Source organism: Ictalurus punctatus, chromosome 9, assembly GCF_001660625.3.
Source record: "Ictalurus punctatus breed USDA103 chromosome 9, Coco_2.0, whole genome shotgun sequence".
In the NCBI taxonomy this organism is placed as follows: domain Eukaryota; kingdom Metazoa; phylum Chordata; class Actinopteri; order Siluriformes; family Ictaluridae; genus Ictalurus; species Ictalurus punctatus.
In genome coordinates this window covers 30,612,349-30,631,285 of record NC_030424.2, presented here as the reverse complement: position 1 = coordinate 30,631,285, position 18,937 = coordinate 30,612,349, and the positions used below count along the sequence as shown (strand labels likewise).

Here is an 18,937-nt window from a genome sequence, read left to right as displayed (position 1 = left end):
TTCCAGGCCCTAAAAGAAGCCCTCACCGACACCCTCTGGGCCCACCACCGAGCGGCAGTAGGCTCGGAGCTGAGGGGGGGGTACTGTCGCGACCGGCAGAGTGCCGGCGCACATAAGAAGGAAATCGCTCCTTCTCCAACTGCCGCACCGGCACGACGTGGGCAGCTTCCTGACGAACATTCCGCCAGCCGGAAGGACCGCCGCGGCAGGGCGGGGCTGACGCAACTCCGGCCAGCGATTGGCGGATCCAACGGGGGAGTCCCACCACTCAGGCGACGGCGGAGGAGGATAAAAGGGCGCGCTTCCGGCCGGGAAAGGGAGGAGAATATCGTAGCGTCAAGACGGACTCCGAGGCACAAGCGCGGACGAGACCGCCGGATAGTGAGAGTCGCACACACGGAGGACGCCGGCCTGGGAAAACCCCCGCCCCGCCTCGGGAATCCCGCCTCCGCCACGAGTAGACTCCGCCGGCCGCCACGCCTCCACAAAACCCCGCGCTTATCCACTTATAACCCATTCACTTCACCCTAGCCACAATAAACCACCGCTTGCAACCATCCTTCTGTCTCCTGTGGGTCTGTACGCCGCCCTTCCCCGGGCTAATTCCTCACAATATATATATATATATATATATATATATATATATATATATATATATGTCATGCGATGCGCTTAATTGCCACGTCACCTGATCATGGCAGGCCTATAAGTAGAGGCTTGATTTTACACAAGCTTCAGATACCGGTCACGCGCACAAGGCGCTCCCATACTGTTATGCTAAATGCAACGTCAAAGTTCCCTTTGAAAGGGAACACAGTATCAGTGTTATAAACACAGTAAAAGTGTGAAAGTTTCATTTGGTTTGAGAAAATATCATAATGTATTTTAAAAATCAATACGTTACTAAAAAGTTACTCCTCCATCAGGGGAACAGTTCTGTTCATCATTTTACACACTTTCTTTTTCACTCTTCTGAACGAAATGACGGTCTCCTTCGCTGTGACCTGTTTTCTGTGATGGTTTTTGAAATGTATTCATCCTGAATCAGAACCCTAAGAAGAAAGTTCTCCTAATGCTACACTCTTCAACAGACCATTGAAGTGGCGTTGCTGTTACCACCCCGAAGTTAATTATTTCCTTTTAACAGCATGTTCGGTAGTGGTTTCTACCATGGCCATTGGTAAATGTATATTATTTATTTATTTATTGATTGATTGATTGATTTTTATCACATTTATTTTTATCACTTTTTCACTGAACTGTCCATAAACAAAATGAATGGAGTTGAAATGAGATTAAATAACACTTACCTATGAAAGCCCATTCTGCTCGAAAACCTTTTGGAGTCACGATGTAGTCACTGGAGAAAACGACGGTCATGTATCTGCTGCTGGAGTTGAAGGTAGCTCTCTGATTTCCACTCACATTACCCAAAAGTGAATGCTGAGCAGTCGGACCGTTGTACACGCAGATAAAGTCATAGCCTAACTCCACACTGAAGAAAGTGTAATGAAACTAGCCTTACAGACTAACCACAAACAAATATTCTTAAATTATAAAGATCTAAAAAAAAAAAAAAAAAAGTCAGGTATGATTTATCAGCAGTTGAGAAACAGGAAGGTGATTTCTTACTCGACGAACGTGAAGTTTAACGAAACCACTTGCAGTTCTCCGGCCAGCAGGTTCCATGTGCAGTGTGCATTATTGGGATAATTCTTGGGATAATTGGGGCTGAAAAATTCCCCTCGTGACTGAGTCAGATTTCCACCACATGGAGCTCCACCTGAAACACACCACGGTTTTAAACACTATCACAAATATGAGTACCCCTATAAGATGGCCGTCGTCACGCTGCCTAAAATTAATCAACACCTTCTGACCAATCACAAATCCAGAAATAAACAGTGCTGTGGTATATTATGTACAGTATCTCACAAAAGTGAGTGCACCCCTCACATTTGTGTAAATATTTGATGATATCTTTTCATGTGACAACACTGAAGAAATGACACTGTGCTACAGTGTAAAGTAGCGAGTGTACAGCTTGTGTAACAGTGTAAATTTGCTGTCCCCTCAAAATAACTCACCACACAACCATTAATGTCTAAACCGCTGGCAACAAAAGTGAGTACACCCCTAAGTGAAAATGTCCACATTGGACCCAATTAGCCATTTTCCCTCCCCGGTGTCATGTGACTGGTTAGTGTTACAAGGTCTTAGGTGTGAATGGGGTGCAGGTGTGTTAAATTTGGTGTCAAAGCTCTCACACGCCCTCATACTGGTCACTGGAAGTTCAACATGGCAATTCATGGTAAAGAACTCTCTGAGGATTTGAAAAAAAGAATTGTTGCTCTACATAAAGATGGCCTAGGCTTTAAGAAGATTGCCAAGACCCTGACACTGAGCTGCAGCACGGTGGCCAAGACCATACAGCGGTTTAACAGGACAGGTTCCACTCAGAACAGGCCTCGCCATGGTCGACCAAAGAAGTTGAGTGCAAGTGCTCAGCGTCATATCCAGAGGTTGTGTTTGGGAAATAGACGTATGAGTGCTGCCAGCATTGCTGCAGAGGTTGAAGGGGTGGGGGGTCAGCCTGTCAGTGCTCATACGCCGCACACTGCATCAAATTGGTCTGCATGGCTGTCGTCCCAGAAGGAAGCCTCTTCTAAAGATGATGCACAAGAAAGCCCGCAGACAGTTTGCTGAAGACGAGCAGACTAAGGACATGGATTACTGGAACCATGTCCTGCGGTCTGATGAGACCAAGATAAACTTATTTGGTTCAGATGGTGTCAAGCGTGTGTGGCGGCAACCAGGTGAGGAGTACAAAGACAAGTGTGTCTTGCCTACAGTCATGCATGGTGGTGGGAGTGTCATGGTCTGGGGCTGCATGAGTGCTGCCGGCACTGGGGAGCTACAGTTCATTGAGGGAACCATGAATGCCAACATGTACTGTGACATACTGAAGCACAGCATGATCCCCTCCCTCCGGGGACTGTGCCGCAGGGCAGTAATCCAGCATGATAACGACCCCAAACACACCTCCAAGACGACCACTGCCTTGCTAAAGAAGGTCAGGGTGAAGGTGATGGACTAAACCCTATTGAGCATCTGTGGAGGATCCTCAAACGGAAGGTGGAGGAGCACACAGTCTCTAACATCCACCAGCTCCGTGATGTCATCATGGAGGAGTGGAAGAGGACTCCAGTGGCAATCTGTGAAGCTCTGGTGAACTTCATGCCCAAGAGGGTTAAGGCAGTGCTGGAAAATAATGGTGGCCACACACAATATTGACACTTCGGGACAAATTTGGACATTTTCACTTAGGGGTGTACTCACTTTTGTTGCCAGCGGTTTAGACATTAATGGCTGTGTGTTGTGTTATTTTGAGGGGACAGCACATTTACACTGTTACACAAGCTGTACACTCGCTACTTTACATTGTAGCAAAGTGTCATTTCTTCAGTGTTGCCACATGAAAAGATATCATCAAATATTTACACAAATGTGAGGGGAGAACATGCAAACTCCAAAGTAAAATCAAATGAAATAAATTAAACTAAACAAATCTGACATTTAATAATAGATCAACTCAAAATCAATTCATTCCTTTAATATTAATATGATTGCTGATTCAGTACGTCAGTATTCGGTACTGAAACATTACCTGTTGTCAGTGAGCTTTCTGTTGTCGTGGGTTCTTAAACACAGTGAGAAAATATTCAGTTAGGGACGTTTAAGTAAATAGGAAACTAAAGAATGGAAGAAGGTCTAGAATGGAGAACCAAAAACGATTTCTAGATCCAAATAAAGAGAAATAATGGAGGAGACAGAGCAGTTTTACTGAGAATACACCGGTTAAAGACAATTACATTTTTACCTGGTGTTGTTGTTGGTGTTGTTGTGGGGGTGAAACAATAATCTAAATGAAAAATGGTAAAAAGTTCACGCTGTATGTATTAAACATCACGTCTGTGAGTCTGCATTTTTGCAAACACTACTACTGATTTCACACTGTCACTAGCTCTTTCCATCTGTTTATAACTCTGCATCCTATCAACAAGGGAAAGAACGAAAAGAAAAAAAAAATACAAAAGTAAAAGTAAAATCTTTTTTTTTTTTAATTTACCGATTGTTCCATTGCATAATAAATAGTAATGTTAATTTAGGACTAAAAAAATACATATATCTTACATTAACTAGATTTTTAAAAAATAGTTCTCACCGTAATAATCATTGCAGCAGTTTCCGTAGGACTGACAGGAGCTGGTGCAGGAACAGAGCGCACCATTATAACCACAATGATCCCTGCAGCTAATGTAATCTAAAAAAAAAAAAAGTCAAATCAAATGAAATAAATTAAACTAAACAAATCTGACATTTAATAATAGATCAAATCAAAATCAATTCATTCCTTTAATATGAATATGATTGCTGATTCAGTACGTCAGTATTCGGTACTGAAACATTACCTGCTGTCAGTGAGCTTTCGGTCGTCGTGGATTCTTAAACACAGTGAGAAAATATTCAGTTAGGGACGTTTAAGTAAATAGGAAACTAAAGAATGGAAGAAGGTCTAGAATGGAGAAACAGAAACGATTTCTAGATCAAAATGAAGAGAAATAATTGAGGAGACAGAGCAGTTTTACTGAGAATACACCGGTTAAAGACAATTACATTTTTACCTTGTGTTGTTGTGGTGGTGGTGTTGAAACAATAATCTAAATGAAAAATGGTAAAAAGTTCACACTGTATGTATTAAACATCACATGTCTGTGAGTCTGCATTTTTGCAAACACTACTACTGATTTCACACTGTCACTAGCTCTTTCCATCTGTTTATAACTCTGCATGCTATCAACAAGGGAAAGAACAAAAAGAAAAAAAAATGAATACAAAAGTAAAAGTAAAATCTTTTTTTTTTTAATTTACCGATTGAAACATTTCATAATAAATAGTAATGTTAATTTAGGTCTAAAAAATTACATATACAGTGAGGGGAAAAAAGTATTTGATCCCCTGCTGATTTTGTACGTTTGCCCACTGACAAAGAAATGATCAGTCTATATTTTTAATGGTAGATTTATTTGAACAGTGAGAGACAGAATAACAACAACAAAAAAAATCCAGAAAAACGCAGATCAAAAATGTTATAAATTGATTTGCATTTTAATGAGGGAAATAAGTATTTGACCCCTCTGCAAAACATGACTTAGTACTTGGTGGAAAAAACCCTTGTTGGCAATCACAGAGGTCAGACGTTTCTTGTAGTTGGCCACCAGGTTTGCACACATCTCAGGAGGGATTTTGTCCCACTCCTCTTTGCAGATCTTCTCCAAGTCATTAAAGTTTCGAGGTTGACGTTTGGCAACTCGAACCTTCAGCTCCCTCCACAGATTTTCTATGGGATTAAGGTCTGGAGACTGGCTAGGCCACTCCAGGACCTTAATGTGCTTCTTCTTGAGCCACTCCTTTGTTGCCTTGGCCATGTGTTTTGGGTCATTGTCATGCTGGAATATCCATCCACGACCCATTTTCAATGCCCTGGCTGAGGGAAGGAGGTTCTCACCCAAGATTTGACGGTACATGGCCCCGTCCATCGTCCCTTTGATGCGGTGAAGTTGTCCTGTCCCCTTAGCAGAAAAACACCCCCAAAGCATAATGTTTCCACCTCCATGTTTGACGATGGGGATGGTGTTCTTGGGGTCATAGGCAGCATTCCTCCTCCAAACACGGCGAGTTGAGTTGATGTCAAAGAGCTCCATTTTGGTCTCATCTGACCACAACACTTTCACCCAGTTGTCCTCTGAATCATTCAGATGTTCATTGGCAAACTTCAGACGGGCGTGTATATGTGCTTTCTTGAGCAGCGGGACCTTGCGGGCGCTGCAGGATTTCAGTCCTTCACGGCGTAGTGTGTTACCAATTGTTTTCTTGGTGACTATGGTCCCAGCTGCCTTGAGGTCATTGACAAGATCCTCCCGTGTAATTCTGGGCTGATTCATCACTGTTCTCATGATCAATGCAACTCCACGAGGTGAGATCTTGCATGGAGCCCCAGGCCGAGGGAGATCGACAGTTCTTTTGTGTTCCTTCCATTTTCGAATAATCGCACCAACTGTTGTCACCTTCTCACCAAGCTGCTTGGCAATGGTCTTGTAGCCCATTCCAGACTTGTGTAGGTCTACAATCTTGTCCCTGACATCCTTGGAGAGCTCTTTGGTCTTGGCCATGGTGGAGAGTTTGGAATCTGATTGATTGATTGCTTCTGTGGACAGGTGTCTTTTATACAGGTAACGAGCTGAGATTAGGAGCACACTCTTAAAGGGAGTGCTCCTAATCTCAGCTCGTTACCTCTATAAAAGACACCTGGGAGCCAGAAATCTTTCTGATTGAGAGGGGGTCAAAAATTCTTTCCCTCATTAAAATGCAAATCAATTTATAACATTTTTGACATGCGTTTTTCTGGATCTTCTTGTTGTTATTCTGTCTCTCACTGTTCAAATAAATCTACTATTAAAATTATACACTGATCATTTCTTTGTCAGTGGGCAAACGTACAAAATCAGCAGGTGATCAAATACTTTTTCCCCTCACTGTATCTTACGTTAAATAGATTTTTTTTTAAACTATTACATTAACTAGATTTTTAAAAAATAGTTCTCACCGTAATAATCATTGCAGCAGTTTCCATAGGACTGACAGGAGCTGGTGCAGGAACAGAGCGTACCGTTATAACCACAATGATCCCTGCAGCTAATGAAATCTAAAAAAAAAAAAAAGTCAAATCAAATGAAATAAATTAAACTAAACAAATCTGAAATTTAATAATCTATCAACTCAAAATGAATTCATTCCTTTAACATTAATATGATTGCTGATTCAGTACGTCATACAGACCATCATATACATTCACATAATCACAGTTGTAGCAACGGTCCAGACTACACACACACACACACACACACACACACACACACACACACACACACACACAAGCTGTAGGAGTTAGTTTTTTGTTATTAAGTCATTTAAAAAATGTTAACTTTATGTGCTGTCATCTGTATTTACATAGAACGCCTTATACAACATCATTCTGAATTTTTTTTTTTCATAAAGTAGAGTCTGAAGTACAATGGCTATTAAAAGTCTACACACCCCTGTTACAATGGCAGTTTTTATGATGAAAAGCAAATGAAACCAGGATAAATCATGTTAGAACTTTTTCCACCCTCAATGTGAAATTATTATGTATAAAAACCTGAATGAAAAACAATCAGAAACATTTTAGGGATTTTCTTCACAACCCACTACTGCAGCCAAGGTTCACAAAAAGCTTACAAAACACGCACAGTATCGATCAGGAGAGGGGTTATAAAAGAATTTCTAAAACATTAAATGCACCATGGAACACCGTAAAGGCCATCATCAGCATGTGGAGAAAATGGAACACTGACAGTGACATCACCCCATCACGTCCCTCCAACATTTATAAAAGGACAAGACAAAAGCTTGCCAGGGAGGCTGCCAAAACACCAACAACAACATTAAAGGAGCTGCAGGAATATCTGACAAGTACTGATTACACTCTGCACATGACAACAATCTCTCATTCTTCACATGTCTGGGCTGTGGGGTATGGTGCCTAGACGGAAGCGCTTTCGCACAAAAAAACATCCAAGCTCAACTAAATCCACCAAACCATGTGGCAAAAATGTATGTATGGCCTGATGAGACCAATTCCAAAAGGTATATTTGGTGCAAACAAAAGGCACATCACCAAAAGAGCACCGAAGCTACGGTGAAGCACGGTGGTGGCAGCATCATGCATTACGGCTGTTTTTCATCAGCCAGAAGCAGGGCATTTATCAAGGTGGAGGGAATCATGAATAGCTACAAATACCGGCCGATTTTAGATAGATGCAAAACCTTCAGGTGTCTGCTAGTAAGCTGAAGATGAAAAGAAATTTCACCTTTCAGCAGGACAATGACCCAAAGCATACATCCAAATCAAAAATGTTGTCGCTTTGTGTTGACTCGCCATGTTAGCCGTTATTTTTGCGCTGTTCACAATAAAATTCTGCACCTGCATCCGTCTTGGCCTCTGTAACTTGACAATGGGAGAGCTCTATTTTTCGTCATTTTTGGCTGTTTTGATTGTTGATTATTTTCCTTTTAACAGCATGTTCGGTAGTGTTTTCTACCACGGCCATTGGTAAATGCATATTATTTATTTATTTATTGATTGATTTTGATCACATTTATTTTTATCACATTTTTTCACTGAACTGTCCATAAACAAAATGAATGGAGTTGAAATGAGATTAAATAACACTTACCTATGAAAGCCCATTCTGCTCGAAAACCTTGTGGAGTCACGCTGACGTCACTGGAGAAAACGACGGTCATGTATCTGCTGCTGGAGATGAAGGTAGCTCTCTGATTTCCAGTCACAGAACCCAAAAGTGAATGCTGAGCAGTCGGACCGTTGTACACGTGGATAAAGTCACAGCATGGCTCCAAACTGAAGAAAGTGTAATGAAACTAGTCTTAAAGACTAACCACAAACAAATATTCTTAAATAATAAAGATGTAACAAAAAAAAAAAAAAAAAAGTCAGGTATGATTTATCAGAAGGTTAGAAACAGGAAGGTGATTTCTTACTCGATGAACGTGAAGTTTAACGAAACCACCTGCAGTTCTCCGGCCAGCAGGCTCCATGTGCAGTGTGCATAATTGGGATAATTATTGGGATAATTGGGGCTGAAAAATTCCCCTTGTGACTGAGTCAGAGTTCCACCACATGGAGCTCCACCTGAAACACACCAGGGTTTTAAACACTATCACAAATATGAGTACCCCTGTACGATGGCTAATGTAATCTAAAAAAATGGCTAATGTAATCTAAAAAAAAAAAAGTCAAATCAAATGAAATAAATTACACTAAACAAATCTGACATTTAATAATAGATCAAATCAAAATCAATTCATTCCTTTAATATTCATATGATTGCTGATTCAGTACATCAGTATTCAGTACTGAAACATTACCTGCTGTCAGTGAGCTTTCTGTCGTCGTGGATTCTTAAACAGAGTGAGAAAATATTCAGTTAGAGACGTTTAAGTAAATAGGAAACTAAAGAATGGAAGAATGTCTAGAATGGAGAAACCCGCTATCTTTGGGATGGGAAGGTTTTTTTGTGTGCTGTGCCATATTTTGTGCGCAGGTCTGAACTCCCTTTCAGAGTTCCAGCCTGCCCTAGCCTGCCTTGCTCCCGCCTCCCAGGATGACATCACTAATTGACGATCATATTTAAAGAGGAAGACGAGTGAGAATGGTGTGGGATGTTGGAGGTGGTTATGCGTGAGTTGTTGTTAGGAGATTGTTTGGTTCGTGTTGCTCGCCCTTGTGACTATCGAATTCTGTATTCTGACTGCTCTTCTGGTTTTGACTCTTGCCTGATTTTTGACATTGAGTTTGGTTGTCCCTGCTTCTGTTTATGTGTATACTCTTCACTACTGTATATATTTTGCACTTGGCACTTGGCAGTAGGGGTGTGGCTGACATTTCTTTTGGGAGGGGATCCCTTTGTCTCTGTTTTTGGCTTAGGTAGTTGGGAAGTATTTGTATTTTCTTTGTTATTTTCCTTTTAGGTAAGCTAGCTACCTAACAGTAGAATTCTTTTGTTTATAATTTTGGCCTTGGCCCACCCTGAAGTTATGCCTGGTTTGTTCATTTGTACAGTTATATGTATATAATTGTGTGTTACAATGTACCACAACTTTTGAACAACCCTGTTTGTGGTGTTATTCCTGGCTCCCTCATTTTTAAAGGTCAATTCCATTGAATCCCGAGCTGGTTAGGCTGGTTATGCGGCCTAACCTAGACTGGGCCGTAACAGGTGGTTAAGGATAATGAAACAGTCACCTGTTGTCGGGACAACGTACACACATACCAAATCACTGGTGCTATAAGAGACGTCCGAACACTGAGCAATGTAGTGGATCGCTCATCTATATTTACCATCTACATACCTGTTGTTATGTCCCAGTACGGTGTGGCATCAGCTATTTAAAAAAACATAATTAATATGAAATATTATGGAAAGAGGAATAAAACACTTGTGGATGTGCTGTAATAATAAAATAATCAACATCAGGGTTGTAATAGTGCTCTGCTTCATCACACCAACACATTGCTGATTAATTTCCTGTAACAGCATGACATGGAGTGTTTTATTCCATAATATGTATAACATCAGAGTTACTTTTAAAGTGGTGAACAAAAAGATGATGAACAGATTCTCATCAATTAAAATGCACAATGCTTTTATTTTTGCTACTCTAAATAAAACATAAAGCAAGTAATTATTCAAAAGATTAATTGCAGACTTACGTGTTGTGAATCCAGAGCTGTGCCCGAAAAGAGCAGAGCTGAGCAAAAATATCACGAATCCAAACTCCATCTTGTCTCACCTGCAGAATTTCTGTCCTCACAGAGGTTTATATAGACAACAAAAGGAGAAATAAACCACTTCCTTATGACGCTCATGTCCTGGAATATGCTGTAATAGAGAGATACATGTGGGAATGCAGGAATGGGGTTTAATATTATTTGTTGATCTCATCTATCTGCATTCCAGACATTTGTGTTAATCAGGGTTATACAATAGACAATGGCCTTTATAACCCGTTTAACTGTGGTCTGTGGTACATGTAAGACACACACACACCCATACACACACCCATACACACACACACTGTTCCACCATCAGAATTAAAACTTCAAACTGAACTCAAAGGTGTTAACACAAAACCAAAATACTGGGTTAAACAAAACAAATTAATTTACAATTAATGAAATTAAGGAATAACTTCTGACCAGAATCCAGACTTCAACAGACAATGGAATAATAATTACTATTGTTTCCCTTCAATAAAATGCTATTCAAAACTACTTTCTGCACATTGCTGCTATTTCCTTAGGCTATACCAGCATTATCTCTTGCTAAAAATATATGTATACATCTATGCAGTAGCTTTAGCAAATAAATAAATAAATAAATAAATAAATAAATAAATAATATGTTGCAACCACCATTTTCGGGGGCCAAGAACCCAGATTGGTGAGCCGCACATTCATCAACACGCTGCAATTGTTGCAATTATTAATGCATTAGTTGGTGCTGGCACAAAATTTGTTGCATAGCCTCAGCTCATGGTCCTGAAGTGCCTACCAGGTTTTATGTCAGTGCAAAAAGTCTTTTGGTTGCTTCACTGTCAGATTTGTTGGCCCGTTACAGATGTTTTCCCATTACAGACATTACAACTGTTTGGATATTCAAAATTCTTATGATAACTTTTGTGAAGATGATGTGTTCCAAATTTGGTAATCATTAGACACAATTTGTTGGAGGAGTAGTGAAAAAAAAAACAGTTTTTGATTAAATCCGAGATGGTGGAAAATGTAATGTGGCGGAAATTGACATCATAGTGTGCACTGAACTGGTCTCGAAACAGGGATCCAGGGATGCTTGGCGTTTACATTTTGGACACACGGTTCAAAAGTTATGATATAAACGTACAACCAAATTAGCCCCAAATTTTCCCGAAGGTGGCATTTGGCCCAAATTTGGTGAAAACATTCCTTAGACCCTCCCTAGTCAGTGTGCCAAATTTCACAACTTTTTACTTGACGGTTCTTTGGGCTGTCGTAGACACCCTAGCCAGAAGCAGAAGATGAAGAAAAGGTAGAATAACAATAAGGTGCCTACACACATTCAGTGCTTGCCACCCTAAATAATAAACTTTACTTTAGAAAAGAAAACAAATATGACAGCTGTGTTATAATAAATAAAAAGCTGAACTACACCCCTCTTAAGATCTGTGGGACCCCATGGAGAGATTGAGCAGCTTCAGTTACCTTGGAGTACACATATCTGAGGTTCTGACTTGGACTCATCACATTCAAGTTCAGGTGAACAATGCCAGACAATAGTTGTACCATTTCAGACTGCTGAGGAAATTCAAGGTCTTCCCAGTGATCCTGAAAACTTTCTATACTGTTGCTATAGACAGTTTACTGAGATGAACATGCAGTTGAGCATGGTATGGAAACTGCTCAACCCAGGACCGAAAAGCCCTGAACAGATAGTTGTGTTTCATTGCGGGCTTCTCACGTTCCACTCAGAGACACATGGTACAATCAAATTTTAGCATGCTCAGTTTGATTGAGGTCAGGTGAATGACTCGGCCACTTAAGAACATTCCATTTCTTTGCCTCAAGAAGCCCTTGGGTTGCTTTTGCTGTACTTTTTGAGTACTTTTTGCTGTCCTATCAGTTTTGCAGCATTTGACTGAATCTGAGCAGAAGGTATAGCTCTATGCACTTCAGAAGTCATCCTGCTCCTTCTATCAGCAGTCACATCATCAATAAACACCAGTGAGAGAGTTCCACTGGCAGCCGTACATCCCCACGCCATAACACCCCTCCACCAGGTTTGACAGATGATGATGTATGATTTGGATCATGAGCCCTTCCTTTCCTTCTCCATACTCTTCTCTTCCCATCACACTAGTACAAGTTCATCTTGCATTAGATCTGGTCAGGTTTTTTTTTGAGGGTTTTTAGTCTAATCTGGCCTTTCTCTACTTGAGTGTTACCAGTGGTTTGCATCTTGAGGTGAACCGTCTGTATTTAAATTTACGAAGGCTACTCTTGTTTGTAGACTTTGACTATGGTATGTCTACCTCCACCAGAGTGTTCTTGACTTGACTAGATGTTGTGAAGGGGTTTTACTTCAATAAGGCAAGAATTCTCTGATAATCTACTTTAGTTGTCTTCTGTGGTCTTCCAGACCTTTTGGTGTTGCTGATATCACCAGTGCATTCCTTTAAAAATGTGCCAAATTGTTGCTTTGGCCACTCGTACTGTTTCTGTTCCTGTGTTTGTTTTTTCAGCCTAATGATGACCTCATTCACTTGCACTGGCACCTCTTTGGACCGCATATTGAGAGTTCCCATGAACAGCTACCAAATGCAAATTCAACACTTGGAATCAACTCCAGACCTTTAATCTCCTTAATTGGTCATGAAACAACAAGGACACAGGCCACACCTGGTCACAAAAATGCTTATAAGTCAATTAAGCATTCAATAAAGCATTCTCTTCATTCTATGAAGAGAGACAGTAATTTTTGAACTCAGATATGTATCTCTATGTTTAATTTACAATTTAACAAACAACTTTGTTAATAAAAGGTTATTCATAGAACACACCTCACTAAAACACAAGATCCTGGTCTTTTTAGAACTTAGAGAAGGACAGTCTGGATCTGAACCAGGGTAAATTATGTGGTGCAGCCTGTTGAGGTCTGGAATGCAAAGACAGCTGACGTAGGGGAGGTGCGTGAGAGAACCTCAGGACATGAATACAGCATACAAACGGAGACCAGTGAGAAGAGAGTTGCAGAAGTTTGCAGGATCAGGTGACTGATGTGATCATCTATAATCACACAACAGTTTTTAGGGTAAGGGCGTAATATGATATGACTGAAAGGCCATCAAGTGGTACTACATACTCAGAAAGATTACATCTATCTGTCTGTGGTTCTAGTAGAAGTACTTCTGTCTTGTCAGAGTTACTGAGAAGAAGTTCCAGCATCCAGTATCTAATGTCATTTACACATTCCGCAACTTTATTAAGCTGGTGTCTGTCATCCAAGTCAACAAAGGAATGGCTTCAGAAGGAGAATATCATCGGTTTGGAATGGCCCAGGCCAAGCCCAGATGTAAATCCTTTTGAAAACCTGTGGAACGACTTTAAAGAGTTCTGTGCACAGGAGATCAAATTGCAGTTTGATAGATCTAGATCAGGCGTGTCCAATCTTATCCGGAAAGGGCCAGCAGATGGCACTGTGGCACGGCTCCGGACTGGTCACATGACTTTGTTCTGTTTTCATTCGCTTTCTGCCCGAGTTCTAGTTTCTGTTTGAGGATGTCCTTGATTTAACCCAGGTGTCTTTGGTTTAGATTAATTATGTTGGGTATTTAAACCCCTCGGGTCTATGCGTACGTGGCCGATATTGTTTGTAGCTGAGATACCTGTGTGAGACGCATCAGTCTTAACGGTGTAACGTCTAAGTTTAGCATGCTAAGCGGTCTTTGTTTTCATGTCCTGTTTCCTGCCTCGACTCTGGTTTTTCGTGCTAACTCCGTATAGGCCGCGTTCCCGTGTTTGCTTGTTTGTTTAATTGATTTATTAATAAAGACAGTGCTCCTGCACTTACTTCCTGTCTATCCCTCTGTTTCTTAACACCTTTGATCAAAATCTGACGTTTTTGTCTTAAATATATGACTTAGTTATGAGTCATTTACTTCAAAGTCTGTATATAAACACCACTTCAGCAGTTCTAGCAATACATTTATGAACCCCTTCTTGTGTATAAATAAAGGAGAGACCGTGTTGACGTATTTGTTTATAATGTGGTATATTTTACATATTCAACATATGAAACCATTTATGAAATAAAATTAATGCAGCGTTTTTGTAAAAAACAAAACAAAACAAAACAAAAAAACACGTATTTGCTGGGTTAAAATTAACAACCCAACTTGATGGGTTAGTTTAACCCAAAATGTGTTCTGTCCTATAATTACGCAACTGTTGGGCTAAAAATACCCCACTTTGAGATGTTTTTAACCCCGTGTTTTTGAGAGTGTAGGACAGCAGGGATGTTGTGAATGTGCGTGCTTAATAAAAATCATTAAGTAATTATTCAATAAGATATCTGCATCTGATCTTGTTTTTAATCCTTCTCTTGTCTGTGTCGAAACCCCCCCCCCCCCCCCCCCCCCCAAAAAAAAAACACCAACTTATTAGTACATTAAAGAGTATAAATTTAGTTTAGCCCAAAATGTGTTCTTTCCTATATTTACCCAGCCATTGGGTTAAAAATAACCCAATTTGGATATAAACGGGGTATATAACCAGTTACTATGTATACCTGGCAATGTTTCATAAAATAAACACACCAACCAAACAATGCAATAATTTATTGATAACAAATAATCATTCATACCCAAAACAATGGAGTTCTTCAGCAACATTTAGCAGAATGGTTGCCAATCAGCGCACAGATGCAGCAAGACACGGTAATTATAAAGGAATTATGTATGGAATTATGTAAGGAATAACTGATGACAATTGTTTAATTATTAGAAAAAATTGCACACACCGAAGTCGTAATATGGTAATGTGCTATTTTCTAATAGAGTCAATTATTCCGCTAATGGTCTGCACTTATATGCTGCTTTTTTGTAACCTTAGCGGTTCTATAAAGCGCTTTTCTCATTCACCCATTCACACACACACACACACACACACACACCAATGGTAGTAGAGCTGCCATGCAAGGTGCTAACTTGCTATCGGGAGCAACTTCGGGTTCAGTGTCTTGCCCAAGGACATGTGGAGTCACGTGGGCCGGGAATCGAACTGACAACCCTACGATTAGCAGAGAACCTGCTCTACCACCTGATCCACAGCCGATTATACCATGACATTGTTCAGATGTTTTATTTCAAGACATTTGTCAGGTTTCTGTCCTTAAAAAACCTGGGCGCCGTCTTTTTGTATATTTTCGCTTTCTCTAACCCAAAGATCACAATTCCTAACACTAACTTCCCTGTTATTTCAGTTAACTTGGAGAAACGATACGGAACTGTAATGCAGTCAAGGCCTGACTGGAACTACTTCAGCTGTGCATTTACTGAAAAATAATTGCACACCTCAGAACGTCTGTCAGCCAATCAGAATTGAGAACAGAGCTGCGGTATAAACTTGGTTACAGTCCAGTCCAGTAAGTGGCATTAATGCACCTTTCAGTTTGATTTAAATTGCCTTTATTGAAAGAGTAAGATATTATATTTGATAAGAGTGAGTATCATATTTGATCATCCCTGCTTCTCAGTTGGAATACTTATACCATGTACTAAATGTATGTACTCATTTTCTAAACTGTGTCCTTCAATTTGGCGAAGCAAACCATCACAAAACTCCTCCTCCTTCATGCAGGATACTGTGGGTAATATTAGCTGAAAAAAGTGTCCACGGATCCATACTTCGAAACTCTACCAGAAATACTAGACCATCCGGGTACCTTTGGGATGGGCTCTTAGTTGTTTTTTTTTTTTTTCTCACAAATTGGTATTATTAGCATAACATGCAGAAGGCAGCTCTTCAATTAGGTCTCATTAATTTCAGCATGCCTCCTTTCTATTTTCTCGTCCTCCTCTATCCTGTCCATCTCTTTCAACCATTCATCCACACTTAGCCCATGCAGTAAATCAAAATTCACAACAAAATCTGACATTTTGAAATACTTTATTTGGCACAGTAATACTGATGTAATGAGGTCACAGGTGTGAGTTTAAAGGGTAGTCTACAATGGCTTCGAATACGGCTCAACCAATCACAATCAACAACCAAAGCTCTGTTTAATAAAGGAGATTTCTCTGCAGAACTGAACTGTCAGCATGCAAAATAATTAAACACACATACACACTGACCCACTCATGCACTTCCTATTATACATTGCACTTCTTCTACCCAAATTATGACAAAAGACACACTTCCTACTTTCTATTTGACTTCTTCTGCTTGACTAATGACATTAACCCCATACACAAGTGCTGCAGTCAGCAATTTTCCATAATTCCAAGTTCTGATAAAACTCAGAGTGAACTTGAAAAAAAGAATGTGATACAAAATAATATTTTGATTAAAATTAATAAAATCAATAAACATCTATAATAATCTTTTTAAATAAATGCCTCTATTATATGCATACATTTAATAATTTTAGCTTTTTTTTTTTTTTTTTTTACATTTTGTTGATGCTTAGATTCTTAAACTACATCACAATATTTCCATTTCATTTTCTAATCATTTTCTTGTTTTCTCTTGAATTCAGAAGTTTACAGGAACATTTTATCTGCAGATTTACAGAGAAATGCATCCGAATGAATCAGGAGGAACTTCATCATGCAGCAAGACTACGATCCAAAACACACTTCCACCTCAACACAGGACTTCATCAGGGGGAAAGTGGAAGGTTTTAGACTGGACAAGTCCATCACCAGACCTTCACCCAACTGATCAGCACCTCACCTCCTGAAGAGGAGACTGAAGGGAGAAACCCCCGAAACACACAACTACTGAAAGAAGCTGCAGGAAAAACCTGGAGAAGCTTCACAGAAGAAGAAACCAGCAGTTTTGATGTTTCTATACTTTTGCTTGCCTAAAATTTGAATGGTCTGATACAAAAGCTTCTATGTCTTATGTTGTTTAATACGTCTAGATGTAAATAGATGTAAATAAAAGCTGAAATCCTAAACTCTCAAAAAAAAAGAACAAAAAAAAAGCTGTGATCTATCTGTTATAATTAAGATCTAGGCACTCCAAATGCAAACTTTATTAGTACATAACATCTTACCTTTTAACTACGTACATTTTTAAGTAGAATAAAATGTTCATTTTGCACGTTTGTACAACAAGGAACAATTAATGTAAATAAAACATGCACAGCACTGAACAAATCTGTTCAGCTGTATTAAATACATGATTTATTCATGGTAAGAGCGAGCTCGACTATTTAATCAGTTCAATGTGAACAGTTTGAAAATATTCTAAATGCATGGAAAGATAAAGGAACTGAACTGTCAGGAATACTGATGTATGTATGTTCAATATGTCCGAGGCGGATTTACTGTGTCATTTTAAAATAAATATGAAAGCTAACAAAAAGGATATTGTCAAACGGACTGTTTCTGGAGGCTGAACCCAAAAAACGTAAACGTGTCTTGTAAACCAAAATATTTCAATCAATAAAATGAAATGCTCTGGAGTCGTGGCAGTTTATGAATAGGAGTTTAACATAACGGAAATTGCAAATTACTGAAATGCACAGTAGGTACTGTGATGTATATATCCCCTGTGATGCATTTCTGCATTATGGACCTCACCTAAATTTAGATCCTTGTTACAGTCCTGCTTGGCATCCAGTGTACACCTATTCAAGTGGCGATGTGGGCATGATCTAGACTGGGTGGTGTTAGGGTGTTTTTAATGTAGACAGCACCACCATGCATTGAGACAACTGGAAAACTCATGCATCATCATTTCTACAGTAACAGCTCATTCCCAGGGACACACGAACACTCCACATTTAAAGATGCGTGTAATCGCTTTTACGGTGAAGTTTTCTGTAAGGAGACATTGTAAGGGTAAAAAGAGAGGGCTGGTGAGGAAACGACTGCTTATAGCTGCTATATCGTGAGTGAGAACAGAAACTAACTTGTTTATTTTTTATTTTACGCAATGTTAAATGTAACTGTAAATGTATTTCTGCCATGACAACTCTCTGAGTGAAATTGTGAGCTTTTATAGATGGGGATGGAGTGGGAATAGGTTTGGTATACTTGCTCTGATAGACACGGACAGATATAGAAAGAAGAGAAGGCTGATGTTTACGAAGGAGGATCCCTCCTCATAGCAGATCTAGACAGTGGTTCTGTGGAGGAGGAGGGTAGGATACGGAATTTAGTAGCGTGCGCAGGCGTGCCTTAGGCGGTAAGTTGGTCAGGATTATAAAGGGTTACACTGGTGGGAAGCATGGCTGATAGGCTGTTACATGGCTTTGAGGGAGCCAATCAGCACTCAGACAGAGTTTCATGGCTGAATTGGGCATTTAATAAATGGGGTAGTAACAGTAACTCCACCTCATTACACCGTTCTGTCTGCTTGTTTTTTTACTACACAGAATGTTTATTTTTCTTACATTTTATTATCAATCTCTGTGAACAAAGAATCTTGTGTTTATCATTTCAGCTAGTGTTGCTATAAGATTTTCATTGCTAGAACTGTCTTCTCATAACC

At 39.8% G+C, this 18,937-nt stretch overlaps 1 protein-coding gene across 1 annotated transcript in view; it reads right to left on the bottom strand.

Moving 5' to 3' along the window:
* Positions 1–18,937, bottom strand: part of LOC128633558 (CUB and zona pellucida-like domain-containing protein 1) — a 153,430-nt gene that overhangs the window by 62,700 nt on the left and 71,793 nt on the right. The gene's annotated exons all lie outside the window — the stretch shown is intronic.